The sequence below is a fragment of the Apus apus genome, chromosome 21 (assembly GCF_020740795.1).
Source record: "Apus apus isolate bApuApu2 chromosome 21, bApuApu2.pri.cur, whole genome shotgun sequence".
Lineage (NCBI taxonomy): Eukaryota > Metazoa > Chordata > Aves > Apodiformes > Apodidae > Apus > Apus apus.
The window spans coordinates 1,658,297-1,681,288 of NC_067302.1; the positions used below are offsets into that span (position 1 = coordinate 1,658,297).

The window sequence follows — 22,992 nt, forward strand, 5'->3', positions numbered from 1 at the left end:
TAAATAAGCACCAACCCAAGCAGCACCCACTGCTGGGCACCACAGAGGTGGCAGGTGAAAAGCATCCCACCTTCAAAGCCTTCATCCTGCAGCTGGTGTAGGACAGGGAGCTCCAGGCAGGATTAAACCCCAACACTCCTTCCATGCATGATGCCAGGCAGCATCCCAGCCCCCAGCACACCCGAGGGATGGCAGAGACAGAGCTGTGGTGCAGGGAGGGTGCCTGGCACGGGGTCTTGCCATGGGGTCTGTGCTCTAACCATGCCCCCAGCAGGGCTTGCAGAGCACCCAGCCAGCACCAGCAGTTCTCCAGGCAGAATCCAAGTCCCCAAAACACAGGACTTGCTGCTGGTTCAATGCAAACCCACAAAGAGTGTTTTCCTCTCAGACAGCTGAACTTCCAGGCAGCCAAAAGGATAATAAAAATAAAGAATAAAGAAATGTATTGCCTGGGATGAATGCAAGTGCTCATGTTTAACCCCCAAAAACTCCTGCTTTAAGCTGAGTGGGTTTTGTGCTGGAAAAGGCTAGCTTGGATCAGCACACTGGCAGAAGAAATACAGAGTGCTGAACAGCAAATACAACAGCTCCTCACTAATTAAAACCATCACAACTTCTATGAAAAATTACAGACAGATGGATAAACAAAAACAAAAAAGGAAGGACAGTAATAATAATTGTCAAATGCTTCAAGGGAAAAGAAGGAAATAGATGCACGATTTGTTTATAAAGGAGGGGAGATTTGGGCAGAGCCAGAGCAGGAAGGGGAGCAGGAAGGGGAGCAGGAAGTGGCAGGTGAGGGCACAGGACCTTCCCACTGCTGATTTCAGGCACAGCAACAGCACCTGTGGGCACCGGGTGGCTTGGAAACCCTGACAGTGTTGCCTAAAGAAAGAGACTTCAGCTATAAAAGGGGCCATTTCTACTCTGAGTGCTATGAATTAACACAGCTCACTTAACAAACCCATGCAAGGAACGAGGCACAGGTGGAAAGTTCTGTGGACGAGCCCTAAGCAGGAAACACCCCTTCAGTAACCCAGTGTAGAAGCACTGCCCATGAATGCAGCCCAGCAGCCTACCAAAGCACAGGGGGGGAAACAAAAAGGTCTCCCCACGTTCCCCAGATCTCCAAGACAGTGCAGACAGCCTGAGACCCTGGGACACAAGGAGGAGTTTGTGGTTTTTTTTTTCTGGAGTGTGCTCAATTCACCCATCTCTGCCCACACAGAAACGATGGAGAGATGCTCGTGGCTGGTCCCTGTTGGAAGGGAACAACCACAGGACCCTCCCCACCAGCCAGCCACCAGCCCCCAGAAGATGACAGCTTGTGGTCACTCTCAGGAGCCAGGGCTGTTGTCTCAGGAGCAGGGGATGAGATGGTTTCCCCTCCAGCCCAAACTAAACTACAATGTCTGAGCTTCCCTCAGCCTATTTTTGTGGCCTGGAGACGGTTTGTTCTTTTGGATAAACTTCAGTAGGAAACAAATCTTTAAACAGCCTTTAAATCTCTCATCCTCTGCAGCAAGGACAGTTCCAGCTGGTGAATCATCCCAGCTGCTGAGCTGCATCCTGCAGCCTGGGACAGCCCCAGCCAGGGGAACGGCCCCAGAACTGTGATCTGAAAGCTGAAAACTCTGGATGGCCAGGATGGACAGACTGCCCTGGGACACCAGACACCTCGCCCAGGTCCTGTGCTGGGAGGGAACACGTGTAGGTCTGACTGTGTGTGCAAGAGCAGCCAGGCTGCCCCGGGCCAGCTTTAACAATGTGAGGAACAGAAGAGTGGGAAAACTGAGCACGAGTTTAGGTTCATCGCCAGGATCAGCTGGAAAATCAGGGGTAACTTTCTTCAATGTGGAAGCCTCCAGACAGTGAAAACTGTCAGGTTTGAACACTGAACACCCAGAGATATAATCCACCCTTTCCTGCCCTTTAGTTTTAACCTGTTCAAGGAGCAGTGGGAGAAAACCTGAACCCTCCTGGAGCCAGAGCCTTTAGAGCTCAGGATTCAATTTGTTGTCACCAGGAAAGGAGAATAGAAATAACAACAACAACAACAAAAAAAACCACAACAAACCCAAGAACACAAAACCAACCAAACAATCCTGCTCATGCAGGATGGCTCCAGGCACTCCTTCACCTTTTGTTGGTGTTTTTCTCCAGAGCTTCACCTTGCTCACGTGCATGGAGAGGTATGTTCAGGACAAGAGGAAATGGACTCAAGTTGTGCCAGGGGAGGTTTAGGTTAAATGTTGGTAGAAACTTCTCCACTGAAAGGGTTATCAAACACTAGCAAAAGCTGCCCAGGGAGGTGGCTGAACCAGCATCCCTGCAGGTGTTTAGAAGTTGTATAGATGTGGTGCTGAGGGATGTGGTTTAAGCACTGGACTCAGTATAGTTAGGTTAATGATTGGTAGAGTTAGGTTAGAGGTAGGTCAGAGTTATGGTTGGACTCGATGATCTTAAAGGTCTTTTCCAACCAGAAAGATTCTGTGATTCTGCATTAGGACACAGCAGTAAGACAAAGGATTTGACTTAGGACAAAGGATTTGACTTCCAGCATAATGGGCAAGGGACACATGGCAATGCCTGTGGAACAGACTGCAGTCAGCTGGAGGTTTTCACCCCTCCATTAGTGCTGTCATACCCTCCTGACTGGTGTGGAAAGCAAGACAGAGCTGACTGGCAAGCTCAGCATCACAGCTGGGGTAAGACAGAAAGCCTCAGAAAAACTAAGGCAGATAAATATCAGCTCCCCTCAGTACTGACCATCTTCAAAAGGCAAGAGCAGAGGCAAGCTGAGCTCTCACCCCTCTGCTCCTCCCTCCTCCACGGACATTCACTCCCCAACCCAGAATAGATAGGCCCTGACATGAGAGGATTAAGGACATTTCAATATTTGCATATTTAATAGTTATCAATTTTGGTTTTTCTGGAAACACCTAATGGACAGGTCTACACTCCTTACTCTGGCAAGACTTACTCCCTCCAGGTAACTTCAATTATTTGAAGCTCTTCCACTGCTTCTAACCATGACATACTTGGTAGAGCAGCACAAAGAGCTGCTAAGCGTCTCTTGACAAAAATTCCCAATTTTTGCAGGAATTATTCTACTGTTGGCTTGAAATAAGTGATTCTGTCAAGAGAAGAGGAGAGGAAGCCCAGGCTCCTGGTCCTGCTTCCTGCACCACTTTGCTCTCCTCCCACCACATCAGGAGCTGTAGAACACTCCTGATAACCTCTCAGCTTCAGGCAACTCTCTGCTCCCTCCTCCATTCCTTGAGGCAAAAAAAGCCCACAACATGGATTTTCCACCCTGTGTCTCTCCCAGTCTCAAACATCCTTCTTGAGCTTCAGTGTATTCAAGGCTTGATTCAGTCTCAGCTGAAAAGCTGCTTCCACTGCTGGAGTGGGCTGAGTTTTCTGACTTTTCACCTGGTCTCCTAAAGCTCACATATAGGGTTTATGGGAATGGGCACAAATGCAGACTCCTACTCACATATTCCCTTGAACTTCTGAACTACCAAGTTCCTTCCTACCACGTTGGACCAGGAGACAGCAGCCTAAATTATTACCTTCCAGCAAACTTGGTGGAAAATAGAACAAGAGGCAGAAAAGAGTGACCCTACCTGAGCCCCCATTAAATGGCAGCATGAATATATGAGACCACTAATTCCAGATGAGAATTGTATTTTACATGCCCTAACTTGCCAAGAAGCTTTATTTTCAATTATTAGACACACGAGAATACACTCCCCAGTGAAGCATCCCCTCCCATGTAGATTCTCTGATGTCTAATAGGCGTGAAAAGCTAGTCAAAGCTTGTCCTGCAATGTTAGAGGATTCATAATAGCTCTGCCCAATGTAGAGTCTCTGATGCCTGCTAAGTAGCTGACTCTGAAGCCTTTTTTAATTTACTTAGAAAGCCAGTAGACCTCAAGACAAAAGTCTATTACTGGAAATGAGACTGCATCCGCCCAAGGGTGAGCAAATGTCTTGCTTTTTTTCCCTCTCCATTACTTACTCCTGCAGAATCATTTAATTGAGCATAGCATTTGCAATCAACTTGGTGAAAGTCATCACACAAGCCAACAATTTGCTGTGCATTTGACCTGGGAACACCTGAAGAAGGAAATCTTGCAGTGGGTGCCTTCATCTTACCTGAAATGAGCTGGTATTTTCAATTCTTAAATACTGGACTTGAAAAGCTGCATGTGGTCCAACATCAGGAGGAAAAGCAGTTCCCAGCTATGTACCTGATGACAAAAGAATTGCATTTCACCAGTGCAAAGGTGATGCCAGGGCAAGTAAAGCACATCAGTCCCTCTCTGAGATGAAGAGATGCAAGTGTACTAGTAAGATCACCAACATTTCTGTTTGCAGAACACAAGAGGTCCTTCCCTACAAGCAGCAAGTGCAAATGTGCTTTTTGGACAGCACAGACCAGACCATGTTTCACACTGAGGCTTCAAGCCACACAGTGGCTGCAAATTTGTTTCCCAAAAGCCTCAATGCTCATCCAACCTCACAGAGGCCACCATCCTCCTCCTCACAGCTCTGTTTCCATCTGCAGAACAGACAATAACACACTTTGTGTCACTGCTGGTTTAGATACCAGTACTGGTCACTGCAGCTTTACTAATAAATTCAAAGGACACAATTCACATAAATAGGTACAAATCAAAGGGGCAAACGTGGTGGTCCAAACAGCACAGCATTTGGTGTGTTTCCATGGAAAAATGAATTAGCAGGTAGAATAGTATTGTTAGAGAAAAGGCACTGACACCACTGCCAGGATAAAAGCAGTTTGGCATATCCAAGAGCAGTGGGAATAAAAGCAGAATTACCTAAACACTAACAGTCCTAATGCTTTAAACATTTGTAAATAACTTGCCATTACTAACACTCTTAATCACTGACAGATTTGCAAATAGCTAAAATAATAATCCTTCTTATGCAGAGATCCTTCTGCTAAATGCCCATCCCTCTCCTGCCTGTGGAGGGTTTGAGGCTCCAGCTCCCAAAATCTGCCACCCCAGAGGACTGTCAGACTCATCACAGGCACCAAGGACCTTTGCAACACTTGCTTACAGGTATGATTACGTGGCTTTAAGTACCTCATCTAGTGAAAGATGTCCCTGCCCATGGCAGAATAGTTGAATTGGATGATCTTTAAAGGTCCCTTCCAACACAAGCCATTCTCTGGTTCCATAGTTAAACACACCAGCATCCATAAAAGTAAAGGCTCTCTGGGCACATGTCAGCTTTGGTTCCCTCACAACGTGCTTTCCTCCTTGGACCTGCAGATGCCAAGAGTCTTTTCCAAGCTCTGTGCCTGTGGGGGAGCATGAAAGCTGAGCTGATGGCTCCAGGAATGGATTGCATATTGCAATGAAAGGCTACTTCAAAGTCATTGCAGCCCTGCAATGACAGCAGCCAGGGAAGAAAGCAGAGTGAGGTGACTTAAAAAACTTCCCCACTTCTCCCAGTTAAATTAGCTTTTTTTTTTTTTTGCACACAGGACAAAGCCCAGCAGTGTCCAACCAGAGGAGCTGCATCCTCTCCTGGTCTCACAGCATGTACCTTGGCCCAGCAAACAGCACACAAGGACCCCAACAGCCCTTCTGTACAGCACTAATTACCAACAGAGTCTCTATGAATATTCTAAATAATGCTTCTCTCTAAATCCGTCTGTGTCAGCAAAGGGCAACATTTTGAAGGGCTGGAAATAATTTTGAGGCACTTAGGAGAGGAAGGCAAGGAAACTTGAAGCTTGATGACTCCCTGGTGCTACTTGAGCATCTGCTGGTCTAATGCTGGCAGCATCACTCAGGGGAAGGTGCTTGTGTCACACGTGGCAGAGGTGACATCATAGTGCTGATGCAAAAGGCTCATCTGGAATGTCTGATCTGCAGTGATTCATTTAGAGATCTTACATTTCTATTTCAGTGAACTCCCGTTTTGACAGGCAAGTGAAACCAAATAAACAGACATATGGTAAACGGGACAACAGAAAAAAAAAGAGAGAGACATTTTGCACTGATGGCTCTTGGGTTGCAAGAGGGGAAAACACAGGAGCAGATTGAGAAGAGCAGGCCAAGCAAGCGACCATAACACTCAGAGTTTTGGAGGAAAAAAATGCATTCATGTTAAACACAGTACGTCCCAAAACCTGAGCTTCAAAACCCTAGAACAGCCTCAAAAAAAAGAATGTAAGAGGACCCCACTGCCCTGCCCTTCCTCACCCTGCTCTTCCCACCTGACACTGTTGGGGTTTTTCTTATTCTTATGAAGCAATTGAAAGGATGTTGAGGCTTTGGCTGTAACCACAGCAGAGAAATGCTGCATTCTGAAATCAGAAGAAAAAGAGGCAGGAAAAAAAAAAAAAAGCAGGCTCCAATTTTCTCACTATTCATGTCAGGTGAGATGAGTCATTTATGCCATAAGACGTTAGAAAAGAAGTCTTTTAAGGATTCATAAAAGACATAACGCATGCATAAAAGGCTGTTAGGAGGAGAGGCTTGCAATTAACAGTGTTACTGTATCACTGACATGTATCTATGCAGAAACCACTGGGGATTTTAAGCCATTTTCACAAATATAATATTCTATTTTAATGATAGCATTGAACTCCTGAACAGTAAGTGGGAAAACTGCCTGGGAAGGCAGAACAAAACAGTCAGATTCCTGAGCCAGATGGAGCCTCTTTGCCCCTGATCAATCGCTGTCTGTTGTTGTCCTTAAATGACCCCCAAAATAAAATGCATCCTGGAACACAAACACAAATTTTGTGCTAACCACTCAGCTTTCAGCATTAACATCCTTCCCCCAGACTAAGTGTTTTTAGAAGGAACAGTGAACGTTACCAATAGCAACTGCAAAATGTCCCACCAGATTCAGATGCTGATTGTTCTATACAGATTTGATATGACATAATGGTAATGATTCCAGAAATTAAAATCACTTTATTTCTACAGCTACTGCCCGTGATGAACTGATTTCAATCACTTCTCCTCACAGGGTGGGACTGACCCTGCCAGGCACCATCTGGGCAGGAGCTGGGGGCTGCAAACATCACTCTTTTTACCACTGCAACCATTTTTTGTCTGTTTGAAAGCCAAAATGGAGTTCAATTTCATCCCTTCTGCTATGACTTGGGTGCCATTCAGCACACTTATTTTTGCCTCCAACCACGAATCCTTGCCCTTATGGTAACGCACCCAATCTGAATATAAGAACCTGTGGGACTGGGCAAAAACTGCAAGCAGGATTCAGATAAATAATATGGCAAGAGGTGTTTAAAATATACCTGTCCTGAGGTCCCTGCCTGGAACCATGGATCTCACCACCAGGTCTGGCTTCTGCCCAGTGTCAAGGGCATAGAAATGCATAGTCCAGGAGGACTGAACCAGCCCTGACTCAGAGGCAAAGCTTTCTTCTGCCCAAAGTGACACAATGGGGCTGGAGGAAAAAGGAAAAAAAAAAAGAGAGAAAAAGAAGACCTCAAGGAGATAAGAGTTTATTTATATCAACAATATTCTGCAGAAATACTGTTGGCATGATATGGTGTGTGGGGGGAGGTAAAGGAAGGATGCTGGAAGCAAATGCGAGATGTCCTTTTCCTGAGAAAGCTAAATATGCCACAGAATTGCAAACCTGATCTTTTGTGGAGAGCTCTTATGTTTCTTAGACCCTAACAAATGCCAACCAACCCCTCTCCAAAATCTCAGCTCTTCCCAAGGTCAAAGAAAGAAAATTACTATAGATTTTCCAGTGGAGAGTGACTCTGACTTGAAAGGGACATAGATATTTTTCCCTAGGTTGCCACCTCAGTGGTCCTCAGAAAACCTAGCCCAATGAACTGGTTTTGTTATTACTATTATTTTTTTAAAATGAGAGCCCATATTCTAGTGGTTTCTTATTGCAGATGCTGCCTGAACCCCCACCTCCATAAGGTCTGGCAGCAAGACCTTTGCTTCCAGAAGCCCCAAAACACTTGACTGAAAAAAGCAGCAGCAGGTCACACAGCCACTTGCACACTTCATTACACCACCCATGACATGTTTTAGGTGAGCCGATGTTGTTTTGGCTAAACTAATGTGCTTTCAGGAAAGGAGTTAATCCTTTTTTCTTTTACAAGAGGAGATAACTGCTCCTCCATAAAGCAGAGCTCTTGTTTTCAAATCACTACACAGGCATTAATGTTAATCCTCAGGCTTCCCTGATGCTGCTCTGGGTTATCACCAGCACAAAAGCAAGCAGGGCTTAGAGATGAAGTGGTTGGCAGGGAGGCCACGTGCATTTCTGCTTTTCAAGGGCTTGAAGTGGGGTGGTTGCCACAAATCAGCTCTCAAAACGCCCTGGATTAAAAGACATTTGGTTGGAGCACGGTGGGTGGGTGAGCAAGGGGATCTGCCTTACCCGGGGGAATTAAGCACAGAGATTAAGGCTTGTGTTTCACAAATGACTTCTGATTTCAGATGGAGTCATTCTTTATTATGGCACAAGTTTTTGACAGCTGAGAAACCAGGCATTTGCATGTGCAATTTCAGGTAAGAACAAGAACTGCAGGACTCAAAATTAAAAGCCATTTTTCGGCTATTACTCCTATTTATTATGTACCTTATTTTCCTGCACTAATTAGGCCAGTTAAAATTTTCTTACTGTACTTCAAAGTTGGGCTGTGATGCCTCTCTATGAAATGCTCCAGCAGCACCAAGCAAACTCACATGATCGCCACCAATTCTGCTCCGTGCTGGAGCCCACCCTGCGCCCCGGCTGCCCAGCTCTGTGCTTCCCAGATCATGTGCTTCAAGAAAAGACTTTCAAGGAAAGCATGTTTCCTGGCCTGGAGACATGTACCGACAGAGAGGAGATGCAAATTTTCCCCAGCCTGCCTGGGAGCCATGCTTTCTCTTTCCAACTCCCCCACACACGCAGCATCCGAGAGCGGAGTGCGGGGGACGGATGCGTCAGGCTGGCACATGTTTCCCAGGGCTGAACTCACCACGAGGCTCACCTGGGCAAACACAGGCTCCAAAACCCTCCCAAGGTCCCGCTGACTGCCACAGTGCTGGCCCTTGGCACTTAGTCACCCTTTGTCAGCACCGAGGGAGTAAATCCAACCCTTTTCTGGCAGAAAAGAACCTGGGTGCTCTCATGCCATGAGCCAGTGTGTGCCCAGGTGGCCAAGAAAGCCCATGGCACGTGGCTTGTGTTAGAAATAGTGTGACCAGCAGCAGCAGAGGTGATTGTCCCCCTGCCCTCAGCACTGGTGAGGCCACACCTGGAGAGTTGTGTCCAGTTTTGGGCACCTCAATTCCAGAGAGATCTAGAGGTGCTGGAGCAAGGACAGAGGAGGCAACGGAGCTGGGGAAGGGCCTGGAGAATCCATCTGATGAAGAAGGCTTGAAGGAGCTGGGAATGTTCAGTCTGAGGAAGAGGAGGCTGAGGGGAGACCTCATCAGTCTCTACAACCACCTGAAAGGTCATTGCAGAGAGGTTGGTGCTGGTCTCTTCTCACAGGTGATTAGTGACAGAACAAGAGGGAAGGGCTTCAAGCTGCACCAGGGCAGGTTCAGACTGGACAGTAGGAACAATTTTTTCACAGGAGGAGTGGTCAGACACTGGAACAGGCTGCCCAGGGAGGTGGTGGAGTCACCATCCCTGGGTGTGTTGAAGGGTGGTTTGGATGTGGTGTTGGTGGAGATGGTTTAGGGGAGAACTTTGTAGAGCAGGGATGATGGTTGGACTGGGTGATCCCGAGGGGTTTTTCCAACCTGAATGGCTCTATGATTCTATGAGGCACATGGTGGGGACACTTTTCAGCTGTGCCATCTGCACGGGGCCACAGTAATTCCCACGTGAGCAGGCACTTTCTTTTATTTAATTTCCATGTTTTTAAATGCTTTTCATCCTCAAAAGAAATTTTTTTAAAAAACAACAGTAAACCCCTGCTTCCTGCTGAAAGTGCAACTAAGGAAATACTAATTTTTTTGTTGTTTTTGTTCACCAGGAAAGTTCACCCCCCCTTTGTAACATCTCAGCCTTGCTCAGGGTCCTGCCCTCACCAAGGCAGAGCTATGACATGAATTGCTCAGCCCTGGCCCCACTCAACACTTGAACACAGCAGGCTTCTTTTCAGCCCTAAGAATTTGAATGAAACGGGCAATTCAGCCAAGCCTACGCAGGCAGTTCACTGCGAGTTCATTTTCATGCAGTTCAGCAGCTCTACCTGTAACTGAAACCAGCCCAAATCAAACCACTCTGCTCCACGCGGATTTTCAGCACCACTCGCGAGCGGGTTTGGCACAGCCCTCCAGGCACTGTCCCCTACCCAAGCAAGCCAGTAGATCTGGACTTGTATGTCCCCAGGCCAAGGCATTTTGTGAGCTGAGCCTCTACAAACCTTTATAACATGAAGCTGGAAGGTCTGTCCTCCCAAAGCAGATCCTCTCCAAGACAGGGCCAGACAACCAGCCTTTCTCAGCACATGCTGAATCTCTGCTTAGAGCTCATCACCCACCCTCTGTCCCCATTTATACCTGCTCAGTGACAGCACCATACTGGGTTAAACATTTTGTGTCAGTGTATGTGATTACACCTTATCCCATCCCTTCAAAGACTTGGGTAAAAATGTATACAGTCATATATATATGTACACATAAATACTTATACCTACACGTTTGAGTGTTCCCTCATCGCGGAGACTTCCCTGCCAGGTGCTCAGAGCAAGATGCTGAATGTGATAATTCCTCCCTACCTGGCAGATTCCCTTCAGCCAGGTGTAAAATCCTGCAGGATCTCACTAAATGGGACACATGGAAAAGTGATCCCACCAGCAGAGATCAGATTACAAGGCTGTTGTTCAGATGCCTGAACTGCTTCACTTGAGATTTATCTGAATGTTGCAAGCTCAGCATTTTACCCAGAATATCCTAACATTATTTCCCTTAAAGGCCCAGTTCCTGGAGCTCAATAAGAGTTTCAGTTTTATTTAACAGTGACAGCCTGAAGAAAACTTGCAGCCTAAATCCTAAAAACCCATTAAATAAAACCTAAAAAAGTAAGCAACTCTAAATCTCAAATCATATTATGCTTAAAACTTCATGGCTTTCAAACTGCTTTCATGAGTTCTGTAGCTCTGATTTATCTTGTTTTTTTTTTTCTCATTCCTGTGCTAGCAACTGGTGATGGCACCAGCCAGTGTTTGGAGACAACTGAAAGATGTTGGGAGGGGAGAAAACCCTGGTTATACAAGCTGAAGTGAGAAGCACTGATTCATAAAATGCAAGCAGAGTGGCATGAATACGATCATGGCTAACTAGTGAATTTTATTCCCCAGCATCCTCCCAATACTGAAAAGGCTTCTATGAAACCCAAGGCTGAACAGCCACAACAATGCTGGGGGCCCACGGGGCATATTTTAGGAGAGGAAATTAATAGAACTAAATGCAAATCATCATCTCCCGAAAGAGCCCAAACGACCTCCAACAGCAACACTTGCCTCGGCAGGCTCAGATTTCCATTTCTGGGGAATGAGGTGGCTGGGAATTTCCCTCCTGCCAGCAGGGCTGGGTTCACAGCCCAGGAACCTCCCCAAGAAAAGTCCCAGCCTGGGTGTCATTTTGCTTGAAAACCTCTTTGTTTAGCCATTCTGCATCCAAGCCTGGACTCAGCAGCAGCTTCTTGGAGCTGCTCTCCGGGCTTCCAGGCTCAGCATCCCGGCTCCTGTCGCTGCCCTCCTCGCTGCTTGGCAGAAATGTGACACCCCTCTCTCCCATCCCCAGGCCATCTGCCTGCTCCTGTCCTTCCTGGCACCTCCTGCTACGTTCAAACACATTCTCTTTTTCAACAATTTGCATCAGCAGTGACGCTTTTTAACCAAAACACAAGAAGTTAGAGAAGTCAAGAAAAACAGCCACACACTTCCCAGCACTGACACTTGAAATGATCAAAAGAGGCATTAGAACAAATATTACTTGCACTCCCATTAAGATAGCTTTCATTAACACATAAATCAATGAACTGTGTTTATTCCAGTTTGGTTTTCATTGAAATGGTGCTGCAATATTAAGATGAATCAGATTTTTTCACTGGGGGGAAAAAAAAAAAAAGCCAAGTTACTGGGAGGGATTAAAAATATCCCCCACTCCCATTATCTTAGAGGAGCTGAAGAGAGAAAAAACTCCAAGATCATCCACACTGGCCTAAAGAAAGGAGAAATGTTCCAGGTAGTAATACAGGATAAAGAAACATGATTATTCCCAACTAAATATAAGATCAAACATGTCTATCACCTCGGATGCTGAGCAGCCCGGTAACCACAGTGGGAACACTCATAGTCCCTTCACCTCCAGTTTTATGAAAGGAAAATAAAACAGAAGAAACTGGAAGATAGCTCATATATATCTATATATGAGATACAAGTACGTATCTCCCATATTTTTCTCTCGACACATATTTAAGATAAGTAGCAAGGGGTCCAGAGAACTCACTTTTGCACTGTGCAGCCTTCAGCAAAGTCTGTGTGTGTTTTTTGCCAAATCTGGGCCTGTTTCCACCTTTCCCCTGATGTTGGCATGTACCTGCCTTCCTGCTAAAGAGCCACATGCTGCTAGAAATTTTACACACTACATGAGATACTTTACATGAGAGTTTTCTGTAAAAACCAAGCTTCTCCAAATGACCACCGTGCCAACTCATTAAATTAGACATTCTCTTTAACAGATTGCCACAGCTACCAACAATATCCCATTTACATTTCTTTCAAATGTTACCTCACAAACCAGGCAAGAGTTTGCAATTCAACCTTCTGCCAGTTCAGAATTTCCAGGTTAAAACAACTTGCAGGGAGTTTTTTTTTTTTTACCTGTCTGACATGTCTGGTTATGCAGATGGCATGGAGGGGATAAAAACATAGTTGAATATCCTTGGATAACCAATGGTTCACACACTCTGAGAATTGCCATGGAGCACAACACTGGTTTGGGTAACCAGGAGCTTCCTATTGCAGAGACTCAACTAATAAGAAACTGGCTTCTCCCCCACCCCCTCCTAACTGGGTTCCACAAAGATTTTGACTCCAAACCTGAAAACAAGTTATTTTAATTCTGACAGTTTAGTTTTACTGCATGCAAGACTGTCACCTCCTTACCACTGTGGTTTGGCCCCATGCCCACAATGTTTGATGCTTTTCTGAAAAAACAAGCCAAGGTGCAGTGCTAAGCAGCAAAAATACACAGTTTGGAGCAGGACAGGCATTACCAGATTAAATTACCCAGCACTGGGGTTTGGAAGAGGATGGATTTATAACTGATGACCAGCTTCTGGGACTGGTATCACCTTGGAGCCCACAATAACCTGTCCCAGCACTGGGGAAAGGAATAGGGAGAAGCAGCAACGTCTTCACCCCAGGCTGCTGGTGCCTGTGAGTTGGGGCTGAGATTTAGGTTAGATATTAGGAAGAAACTCTTCACTGTGAGGGTGGGGAGACCCTGGCCCAGGTTGCCCAGGGAAGCTGTGGCTGCCCCATCCCTAGAAATGTTCAAGGGCAGGTTGGATGGGGCAACCTGGTCTAGTGGGAGTTGGGACTAGATGAGGTTTAAGATCCCTTCCAACCCAAAAAAGTCTGAAATTCTGTGATTCTACGAACACATAAGGAGCTTGCAAGCAGATGCATTCATTCAGCATCTCCTTTGCAGACTGGGCTCTCCAGCTAACAACAAAAATATCCTTGAATCTAGCCCTGACAGTCAGTCTGGAAACGACACCGAAAGGCAGCACTTCTGCCAAAGAGAAAGCAACAGGGAGAGCTTTTTATCATCCCAAGTCAACTGCTGAGGTCTCGAATAAATACCATCTGGAGCTCTCTTGCAGACCTGCTGCCTTTGCTTTCAGATGTAGGATCTACCTAGCATACTGCACAGCAGCTGCAAATCTGGGCAGACTTCCTGTGAGCTGTGAAGCTGATCATCTTCACCTGCAGAAAAGATTGGCTGCGTGCAACGCGCCGCGAGCAGGAGGAAGTATGTACAAATTAATTACTTGCCTGAGGCAACTTGATATTTTCCTTAACTAGGTCAAATAAACTGTAGCAAACCACTCTGCCTCCTTCTCCCCTTAAAAAAAAAATAAAATACGGAGTTGCAGGTTTAATGAACTGAGCTTCCTTCCAAAAATAGTTTTGCAGGTTGAGACTGCACCTTCCCCTATCCTATCAGATGTACACAAGAGAGAAAAATAAGTCAGTGTTGAGCACGTTGACATCCCACATGTACAGGACCAGCCCTCAGGGCTTCTGACCACAAGGAACAGATACTGTTTTGATGCATTAGGAATAAGACCACAGGATTTTCACATTGAAGCCACTGGTAGTTCACTGCCTGAAGCAGCTCTGCTGTTCCTGTTATCCAGTCTTTGGGTCTCGTCTGGAAGAATGTGAAGGTGTGATTTCATCTGCCTTGGTCGCACATCATCACTTGCACTGGTGTTAACTGGGGATAATGTGCTACTAAATCACAGAGCAATCCTTGGCTCTCCTTGTGCACAGAAACATGAGAACCAAGTCCTGGGCAATGGAGGCATCAGTGTCCACGCCATGTGTGGAGTGGTTGGTGTCCTCCGTGCTGATGATGACACTCCTTTTGTCCCTGGAGGTGGCTGGGCAGGCTGCTCTGGGGCACCAATGCTAGCAATGCCCAGGGACAGAACCAAGGCACACTGCTTTGCAGGGAGATGTTCACCTGCAAATGCTTATACTGTACCTAACCAGAGAAACGATGCAAGAGAACATGTCCAGTTCCACAGCAGTCCAAGAGGGAGGATGAGCTGTTGGCTTTTTCTCCAGCAGCCCAGGCTCCAGGGGGAACTGGTGCTAGCAAATAAAGCTGGGGTAAGACTGGGCAAAGCTGGCATAGCCCTGGTGGCCCCCAAAAAAGTGAAACAGCCCATTCTGAACAAGCTGTTGTCTGCAGAATTCCCTCCCACGTGCCTGTAGGATTTGCCAGGTTGCACCAGTCTGTGCACTTGAGCTCACACTCACTCCAGAGAGGAGAAGAAAACTTCTCTGACACGGAACCCTTCCTTGGTACTCTGGAAAACCTATTTAACCAGCTCCTACAAAGCTACCAGCAACCTTGTATTCTCCACTGGCAAACAGCACTGGCAGAACCTGAAAATAACTACAAAATTAATACAGAAAATCCTGAGTCAAAAGCAAAACACGGCCTAAATGTTTTCTTCACCAGTAGGAACAGCACCAGGAGTCAACCATGGCAAGACCACTGAATCTTAAGTCTGACTAATTTTCTGGATCCACGCTAAGACACCACACTCATCTGCTCACAAACTCAGGCCAAAAGCAGCAACACACCATCCAGGCACGGCAGGGCTGGAGCCAAACATGGCTAAAACACACCTGGGTTACCCAGGATTTCTTTTAAAGGAGGCAGCACAAACCCAAAGTCACACCAGGTAAAGAGCTTGCTTAGGGCTGCCAGGCACCCCAGCAAAAATTAACAGTACAATTCTTCCTGTTTTGGTTTTCATGATACAGTAAAAAGATGAAAGTTCCTGGTTTTCTGTGCTTTTTGCTTCTTTGCAGGCCTGACCACAGGGACCCGAGAAGAAACATGCTCCATGTGGCCTCCCTGCAAAAATGTTACATTTTGTAATGAGGGACCTCTCTGAAAGATTTTGAGCAGTCAATTGGAAGCCCCACATTAGTTTGCTGAGCTCCCAGACACCATAAAATGTTGTACCAAGAAGCAGATAATTGAGATGACCAGGGGATTGTTCACACTTTTTCAGCAAGTGCAGAGCTTGATTCCTTTTCTGTCCAAGCATGGGTGTTCTAACATCCCTACAGTGTCCTTGGGGATTCAAAAAGAATAACAAGAAACTAAAAATCTAGATCACCAGTAATACAAATGCAATTGATTTATCAGAAACAGCACTGCTGTTTTAAATCAAAGCAGTGAACATTTATTGTTTTGGCACACTAGTTAACAATCAAAATCAACAACTGCTTGTAATACCACTGGTGGCCTATAAAAATCATCTCCAAAACCACTACTGGTCGCCTTCCATCAGTGAAGGCTACCATAAGATCATCCACTCAGACAGATTATGCCATTTAGAGTCATGCTGGGACAATACTTGAGTTGCAACCACAGAGTTTTGTCCCTCCAGAATAGTCACTTCCAGTATTTTCAGCAGTGCACTGATTTCTCACAGCAATTTCTAATTTATTCATAGATCCCCCAAAACAACTTCTGTTCAACTGCTGGGGCTTCAGGCTTTTGGAAAACCTCAAATTAAGTCACAGCTGTACACATAAAATCACATTTTTTTAATTGTTTTTATTTTTTTTAAAGCACAAAGGCACCAAGATCCAAAAATATTTTTGAAGCAAATAAAATAAACCCTCTCCCCATTCCTGAAGGCCACATCTCACTTTTGCTAATTATTCCCAAACTAAGTTCACCTCTAGCTATAATAATATTAGGAAATGAAATAGCAACGAAAACAGGACCTTATAAAGAATTTTCTTCTTATGAGACTCTGCAACACTGGAAAATGCTGCATTTTACAAAGAAGCAAAAATGTCCTTTGAACGAACAGCTGCACTTCACATCTATGTTTAATTAAAAAACAGCTGGGATGAAAATTAGCTGCTTATTGAGAGCTAATAACTACATTTCCCATTAATCTAGGGAGTGCTCCATCAGCAGGGCAATCACACTTAAAAATAAAGACCTATCATATAAATATATAAGAATTATATGGCAAGTATTAGCTTTGTGAAGTGCATAGTCCAAGGAGTCTGACCCCATGACTTTCAGTGGGGCACCTTAACAAGTCTTTGAATAAATGGAGTTAGAAGAAAATCTGTCCATCTCATACCATCAACATCCAACCTGGGCAGGCTTCTGTGGCCTGCTGAAGCATCAGGCAGAGACTGAAGGCAGCACAACCCCCTCCCCCTGCTCCTGCTCTTGGCAGGTACTTGGGCACCCTCCCAGCAGCTCCCAGAGCCAGACAGGTGACAAACTGGGGTGACAAACCCCAGGACAGACATCGAAACGTTAGGAGCAAAGTTCATAAACACAGTAGGAACGAGGCAGAAGGAAAGGGGAGGAGTAACAGGCAGCTCTTCAGGCAAAGCTCAGTGCTGCACATCTTGGAGGATGGGGGGAAACTCCTGGAGTCCACCCAGCTTTGCACCCACCTTTGGCATTGATGCAGGTGGCAGAGCAGAGCAGGTCAGGGCTCTGCCCCCAGCTCAGCACAACGTCCGGGGGTTTCCTCCATCACCTCGTTATTACCTTACATTTCTCTACCCTTAACAGCTTAAGCCTCTTATCTTCCACATGCTCTGAGTCTATGCAAATAGAGCTAATAAAAGCAAGGGATTCTCATTATGGCACAAATCTCTTCTCAGAGCATGGTTGTGGCCTTTTTTTTCTCTCAGCACTAGGAAACAGCCTGGCAAGACAAAGAAGCACAGCCTCAGAGGACAAAAAAAAATGCAGAGACCAACTAAGATACAGCAAGTGGAGTCTTTTATTCACCTCCTCCAAAGGCAGCAGCTCCGTCCCTCAGAGTTCAAGTTCACATTCAGAGAGATTCCCAGAAGCCAACTAAACCTACTGCAAACGTTTGAGCAAACACATCCCCACTCCTACGATTTAACTTTCAGATCTGAAATAAATCATCATCATCATCATCATCACCATCATATCCAGCAAGAGCAGAGTGTGCTGTCTGGGTATCCTTAGTCTCAAAAGGAAACAGTCAAGGAATCCATTTTTCTCCCTGCTTCCTGCTACCAGCTGTGCATCACAGCCACAAAACTTGTTATCCAACACGATGTTATCTTTGATACTTCAGCTTTGCATCTGTTTTCTGCAGGTCTCCTTTTGGCCTTTAACCTGTGCACTGTCTCTCCACCTTTGATCAAGCATCTGGAGAGGTTTAAGGAGAATTTATGTACTATGATTGTGTTCCAGTGTTAAGCAGATGGAGAATAAAAAAATTTCAACCCGTAGAAAAGGGAGGGGATTGGGAATCAAAACCTGAGTTCTCTTCCCAGTTGGGAACCAGTGGATGAGACCTCTTTTCCCAGTCTCCAGTCTTCCTATGTCGGTGCCTCTAATGCTGGCATCAGGGGGATACACACATGAGAGACAGTGTGTCTTAAAATGCACTGAGATCTTCATAAAAGATAAGTTACACCAAGCCAAAATGTTTTCCTTTTAATCTTTTCCTACTAATTAGGTGCCTGCTACAAGAAATATCATCCCTCAAACTTTTGCTTTGCTGCTCTCCTCTGAATATTTTCACAGCTCCTGCCTTCAACTTTGCTACCTCAGACAAGCAGTAATTTAACAGCTCCTTTCAAACCCCATCAGAGAGGTTTTGCTCTACATGTAGCATGAGCAACACAAGGTTTGTGTGGGGGAAAATGTAGATAGCAAGCACAGAGAAATAAACCAGATAAACAGCTGACAAGCATCCAGTTTTGTCCTGAAAACTGTTTCGATAACACAGAGGTACTTAATTGCTGGCTAATATGGACTAAAAACCACAAACCTGCCTTTTTCACAGGTTGCCAATACACCACACTCTGCAGCAGCTTCAGGGTCAGATGCTCACCATGCTCCCTGCCCATCAATCAGCATTGTGATAATCAGATAATGACAGGCTACAAATAACTATCTAAGCCGGTTTCCAGCAAAGTTTTGCACAGATTAAAGAGGACACAGCAGCTCCTTATCAATTAAAGGGGCCAGCAGGTATTCACAAGCTGTTGCACTGGTCCCTTCCCTCACCACTGCAGCCTGAAGCTTCCCATGAACTCAAGGCAATAGGGAGGGCTCTGCCCATCTCACTGGGCTTGGGGGGCTGCGGGGAAGTGGCAGCACCCTGGGGACCCTCAACATCTGAGCACGGCCAGACCTGCTCCTCCACCACCAGCCTGGGCAGCAAACACTCCCAGAGCACTTCAGCACTGTTTGCTGAGAGTGGTCGCAGGCTGACAGACAGTTTTGGCAAGTTGTAATGCAAAGTATTTCCTAATCCCTCATTCATTTGCACTAACCCTGTACAAATCTCAAACTAAAGCTCTTGGCAATCCCCAGACTGGCCCTGATCCTGCAGTTTCACTGTGTGTACATGGGCAGAGGGGTCCAAGAGCCCAGGCAGAGCAGGGCCAGGTCAGTGTGTGGCTCTGAGCATTACATTTATCACCTTCCACTTCACTGAAACCAACAACACATGGACCAGCAGCCAAGGGATGTGTAAGCACAACTATCTATAAAGGAAACCTATATTTGGCAGAGTCTATTCTCCCCTTCTTCCCTCCCTTCTCCACAATGTCAGCACCCTCAGGTGTCCCCACACTCAGATGAAACCTCCCAGAGAAACCAGCCTCTGCTATTTCACATCCTGCCTCAGATGCAAACAGCAAGAGCGTCCAAATATCCCTGTTAACACCAACTAGATTAATATAGATCACACAGATATTTCAAAGTATGCCTGCATGCATATTCATCTTTCTCTGGATAATGTGTAACACCAGCACAGCAAAGCCCATGTCTAATCAGAAATGTTCTGTTTGAAAGCACCGAGCTGCCCTTCACACCACAGCAGCCAGCATTTGCTCTCCTTCTTTTTTACCTCCCTCTCCTTTTCTTTTTTTTTTAAACACTGTGACTCTTCAAAGAGAATTTTCCACACTTGGACACATGCTGTGTTTAAAGGCTTGGGAAGGCTTTTTAATTTGAAAAAGGCACCAGTGAAAACAGAAACACTTGAAAGGAAAAGCACTCAGGAAATATTAATACGAAAGAGGTGGGATCCATGTGTTCTCCTTTGAAAAGTTCTGATATCTGAAAGCTCAAACATACCTTGATAGACAACAGCAGGTCAGCCAGGATGTATGACATGACATTTCTGTTGGCCACAGGCTCCTTTTTCTTTCATTTTAAATAACTCTGCAATGGTTTAAACTCTAGCACCTACTCACAACCCATACTTAATCAGACTGTCATCTCTGAACAACTTATGCAGACTAAAAATATGCAAATATTTAATTATGTGAAATTACAGGATGGGGGTGGGTGTGCATTTTGTAATGCATAGTGGGACTTTTTCTTGTTTGAAAGATCTAGAGCCAGTTTATAGTGTCAGAGGAGCCTGGGACCATCCTGGTGCCAGGGAAGACCCTGGAGTGGAGGGACACAAGCATTGAGGAAAAAACTTCACAAAAGTGTTAGCTTCAAAATTGTCTATAAATCTAAGTCAAGAGCTTCCAACTCGAAGCATGGGATGCAGCCATTTGTGATCATCTAAAACAGTTCTTAGTTAAAAATGCAAAATACTGTGGCAATCTGGAATTCAGTTTTGTGGAATGCACCTGGATGAGACAGTGGCCAGACCCCTGGGCTTTGTAACAAGGGCTTTGCATAACATTTCTCCTCAGCGACTACAAAAAAACCCAGGTAGTCTTAGCTCGTTTGCTGGCCAGGTCAACCAAAACTTGGCATCTTTGCAGCAACGTGAGGCTGTTTCCCCCAAAACCTCAGTGCTTTGGAGATGCCTGAATGTCTCCTGCTCAAGGACCTGAGCAAACCTGGCCCTGCTCCATTTGTGAGATGCAGCAGGATGATAGAGCCAAGGTACATCCCACATGGTTCCTCCATTAGATGTGTGCCAACCTGCTCTGAGGAAGAGCTTGGGGAGAAGAGGAGGTGGGGGAAAGGAATGAAAATTCTATCATTCACCATTTCCTTTTAGATTCAAAATCCCAGTGAATGACAGGTCACACAGGACTTTCAAGGCTGAAGTGTTGTTGTAACACAAGTATCTCCCTACTGCCTTTCTCATGCATTGAAACCCTGTAATTCTATTCCCAACAACATGTCAACAGTTTCTTGATATTGCTGAAGCCACAAATTTACACCAGCTACTTTCTCAAATTCCTCCAGTGTCCTTCCAGCCTAACACAAAACACCTACTGCCTGGTGAGCCCCACTTGGAGAAACAATGAAGGATTCCTCATCAGCAAAGCTGCAAAGGACAAGATTCCACATCTCACACTGCCTCAAAAAGCCACAATCATTCACATTGTCATCAGGAAACACGACAGGCTTTCAGCTTCCGAAATCACGCCGTGCTCTTTGTGTTGCATCCCATTAACTCTGCGAGCAGAAATAAAGACGACGCGCAGTCCTGACATAACACTCCCATTCTTGGAGCACAAAACACTTTCTGAACGCCTGCAAACACCAGTCCTGCAATTCTGCAAGTGGGGAAACTGCGTGGAGAGCTTCGTGGTTTTCTTCTTGAAGTCCTACAGAGAGGGAAGTGGTGAAAAGTTGTTCTTTTAAACCAGTCCTGGGGTGTATTTAGGTGCAGAAAAGCCAACAGGGGAGCTAACTGCTCAGTTGGGGCTGGCTGGCTAGAAGGTGTGAAAGCTTCTCTCTCTCTCTCTCTCGTATTTCATTTGTCACTTTGGATCCAGCCAAAGCCGGCAGTGGATGCGGTTTGAAAGCTCCTGGGTGATTATTCAACACTTCTCAGAGCCACCATCCACACCCCGAGCATCCAAACAAAACAAACCCACCCAGTGGAGCTGCAGGGGCTGCCTCTCCCCCTCGTGAGCCCAGACAACAGTCCCTTGACGTCAAATACTAACGAGCAGAGGAGCATGAGAAACATTCTGTCAGGGCTCATATCCAGAACTGATTCCTGACCAAAAATTAAACCCTGTTTCCCAGTGCTGAGATCCAAGCAACACCCCCAAGCAACAGCTCATCATGCAGCTCAAAAGTCACAGGCTTAAATGTCACCAGGATGTTTCTCCAGAAACACACCTGGGTGAGAAAACTGATGGACTAAGTCAAAAGGTCATCTCCTCGATGCTTTGGACTGAGCAGCCTTTCTGCAGCTGAGCTCCCCTTCTCCACAGTGGAACTGAGGGTAACACCAAAGCAAACAAACTAGAATAATATACAGGATGAAAGAGGAAATAATATTCCCAAAACAAATGGGGATGTGTGATTTCTGGCAATGGGGACAGAGGGTATTTTGTTCTTTCTCCAGGAGAAACTCTGAGATGCCAGCTGGTCTGTAGATCAGGAGAACTCACTGTATCCAGGGCTGTGAGTGGACTTACCAAACATATTATGCAATACATACATTGGAGGGTGGGGAGAATAAAGTAGGATCTGTAAGGCAAAGCACAGCATCTAAAGCACACTTGAATTAACAATACAGAACCTAAGAAGGGCTCCCCAAAGGTCAAGCAAGGAGCCTGGCTAGTGACTTCAATGGTATAGGCTGCACAATTAATTTTTAAACCAGTAAATAAAACCAAATCTGTTGCCCAAATAAACCAGAACACATTCATGCACCAGCAGCTCAAGCTGGAGCTAAAGATGAGGCACAGAAACAACATCCCTCTGGTTTCTGTCCTCTGGCCTCCCTAATTTGGAGGCCAAGATCAGGTAACAGGGATGATGATCCAGCTTCTGAGTCAGACACCTCCCTGTGCAAATGGGGGCTTCTCTACATCCAGTGAGCCAGAGTGAAAAAACAGGGATGCAGCAATGATTGCATGGGTTATTTATTCCCTGCTCAATGCTCTGTGACAAAAGATATGAAGAGCCTGTCCGAGTCAAAAAGCAACAACTCAGTTTTTTAATGCCAAAACACATCCATCCACCACACGCTGATCACGTTCAGATATCCACAGGCAGCCTGTTGGAGCTCTATTTTATATTTTTGGGCAGAGTTTAATTATCCATCCTGGCAGAATATGGAATAAATGAGGCAAACTGTGAGAGAGCAACTCCAGGGCAGACTGCAAGTCCAGAGTCACTGAGCTGGTGAGCAACATCTGGCACCAAGACTTCACATAAAACTTTGAAAGGAGTGAAGTTTCAGCCAGCAGAGCTTCCTTCAAAAATAAAAAGTCAGAAGTAGATT

At 45.6% G+C, this 22,992-nt stretch overlaps 1 protein-coding gene across 8 annotated transcripts in view; it reads right to left on the bottom strand.

Annotated features, from left to right (window-relative positions):
* HIVEP3 (HIVEP zinc finger 3) overlaps positions 1–22,992 on the bottom strand; it is a 273,818-nt gene that overhangs the window by 222,826 nt on the left and 28,000 nt on the right. The window contains exon 1 of one of the 8 annotated variants that reach the window (XM_051637737.1): positions 4,162–4,230. The exons of the other annotated variants lie outside the window; for them this stretch is intronic. The gene's annotated coding sequence lies outside the window, so the exon portion shown is untranslated. Of the gene's footprint in view, positions 1–4,161; positions 4,231–22,992 lie in introns of those variants that run through there. 8 annotated transcript variants of the gene reach the window in all.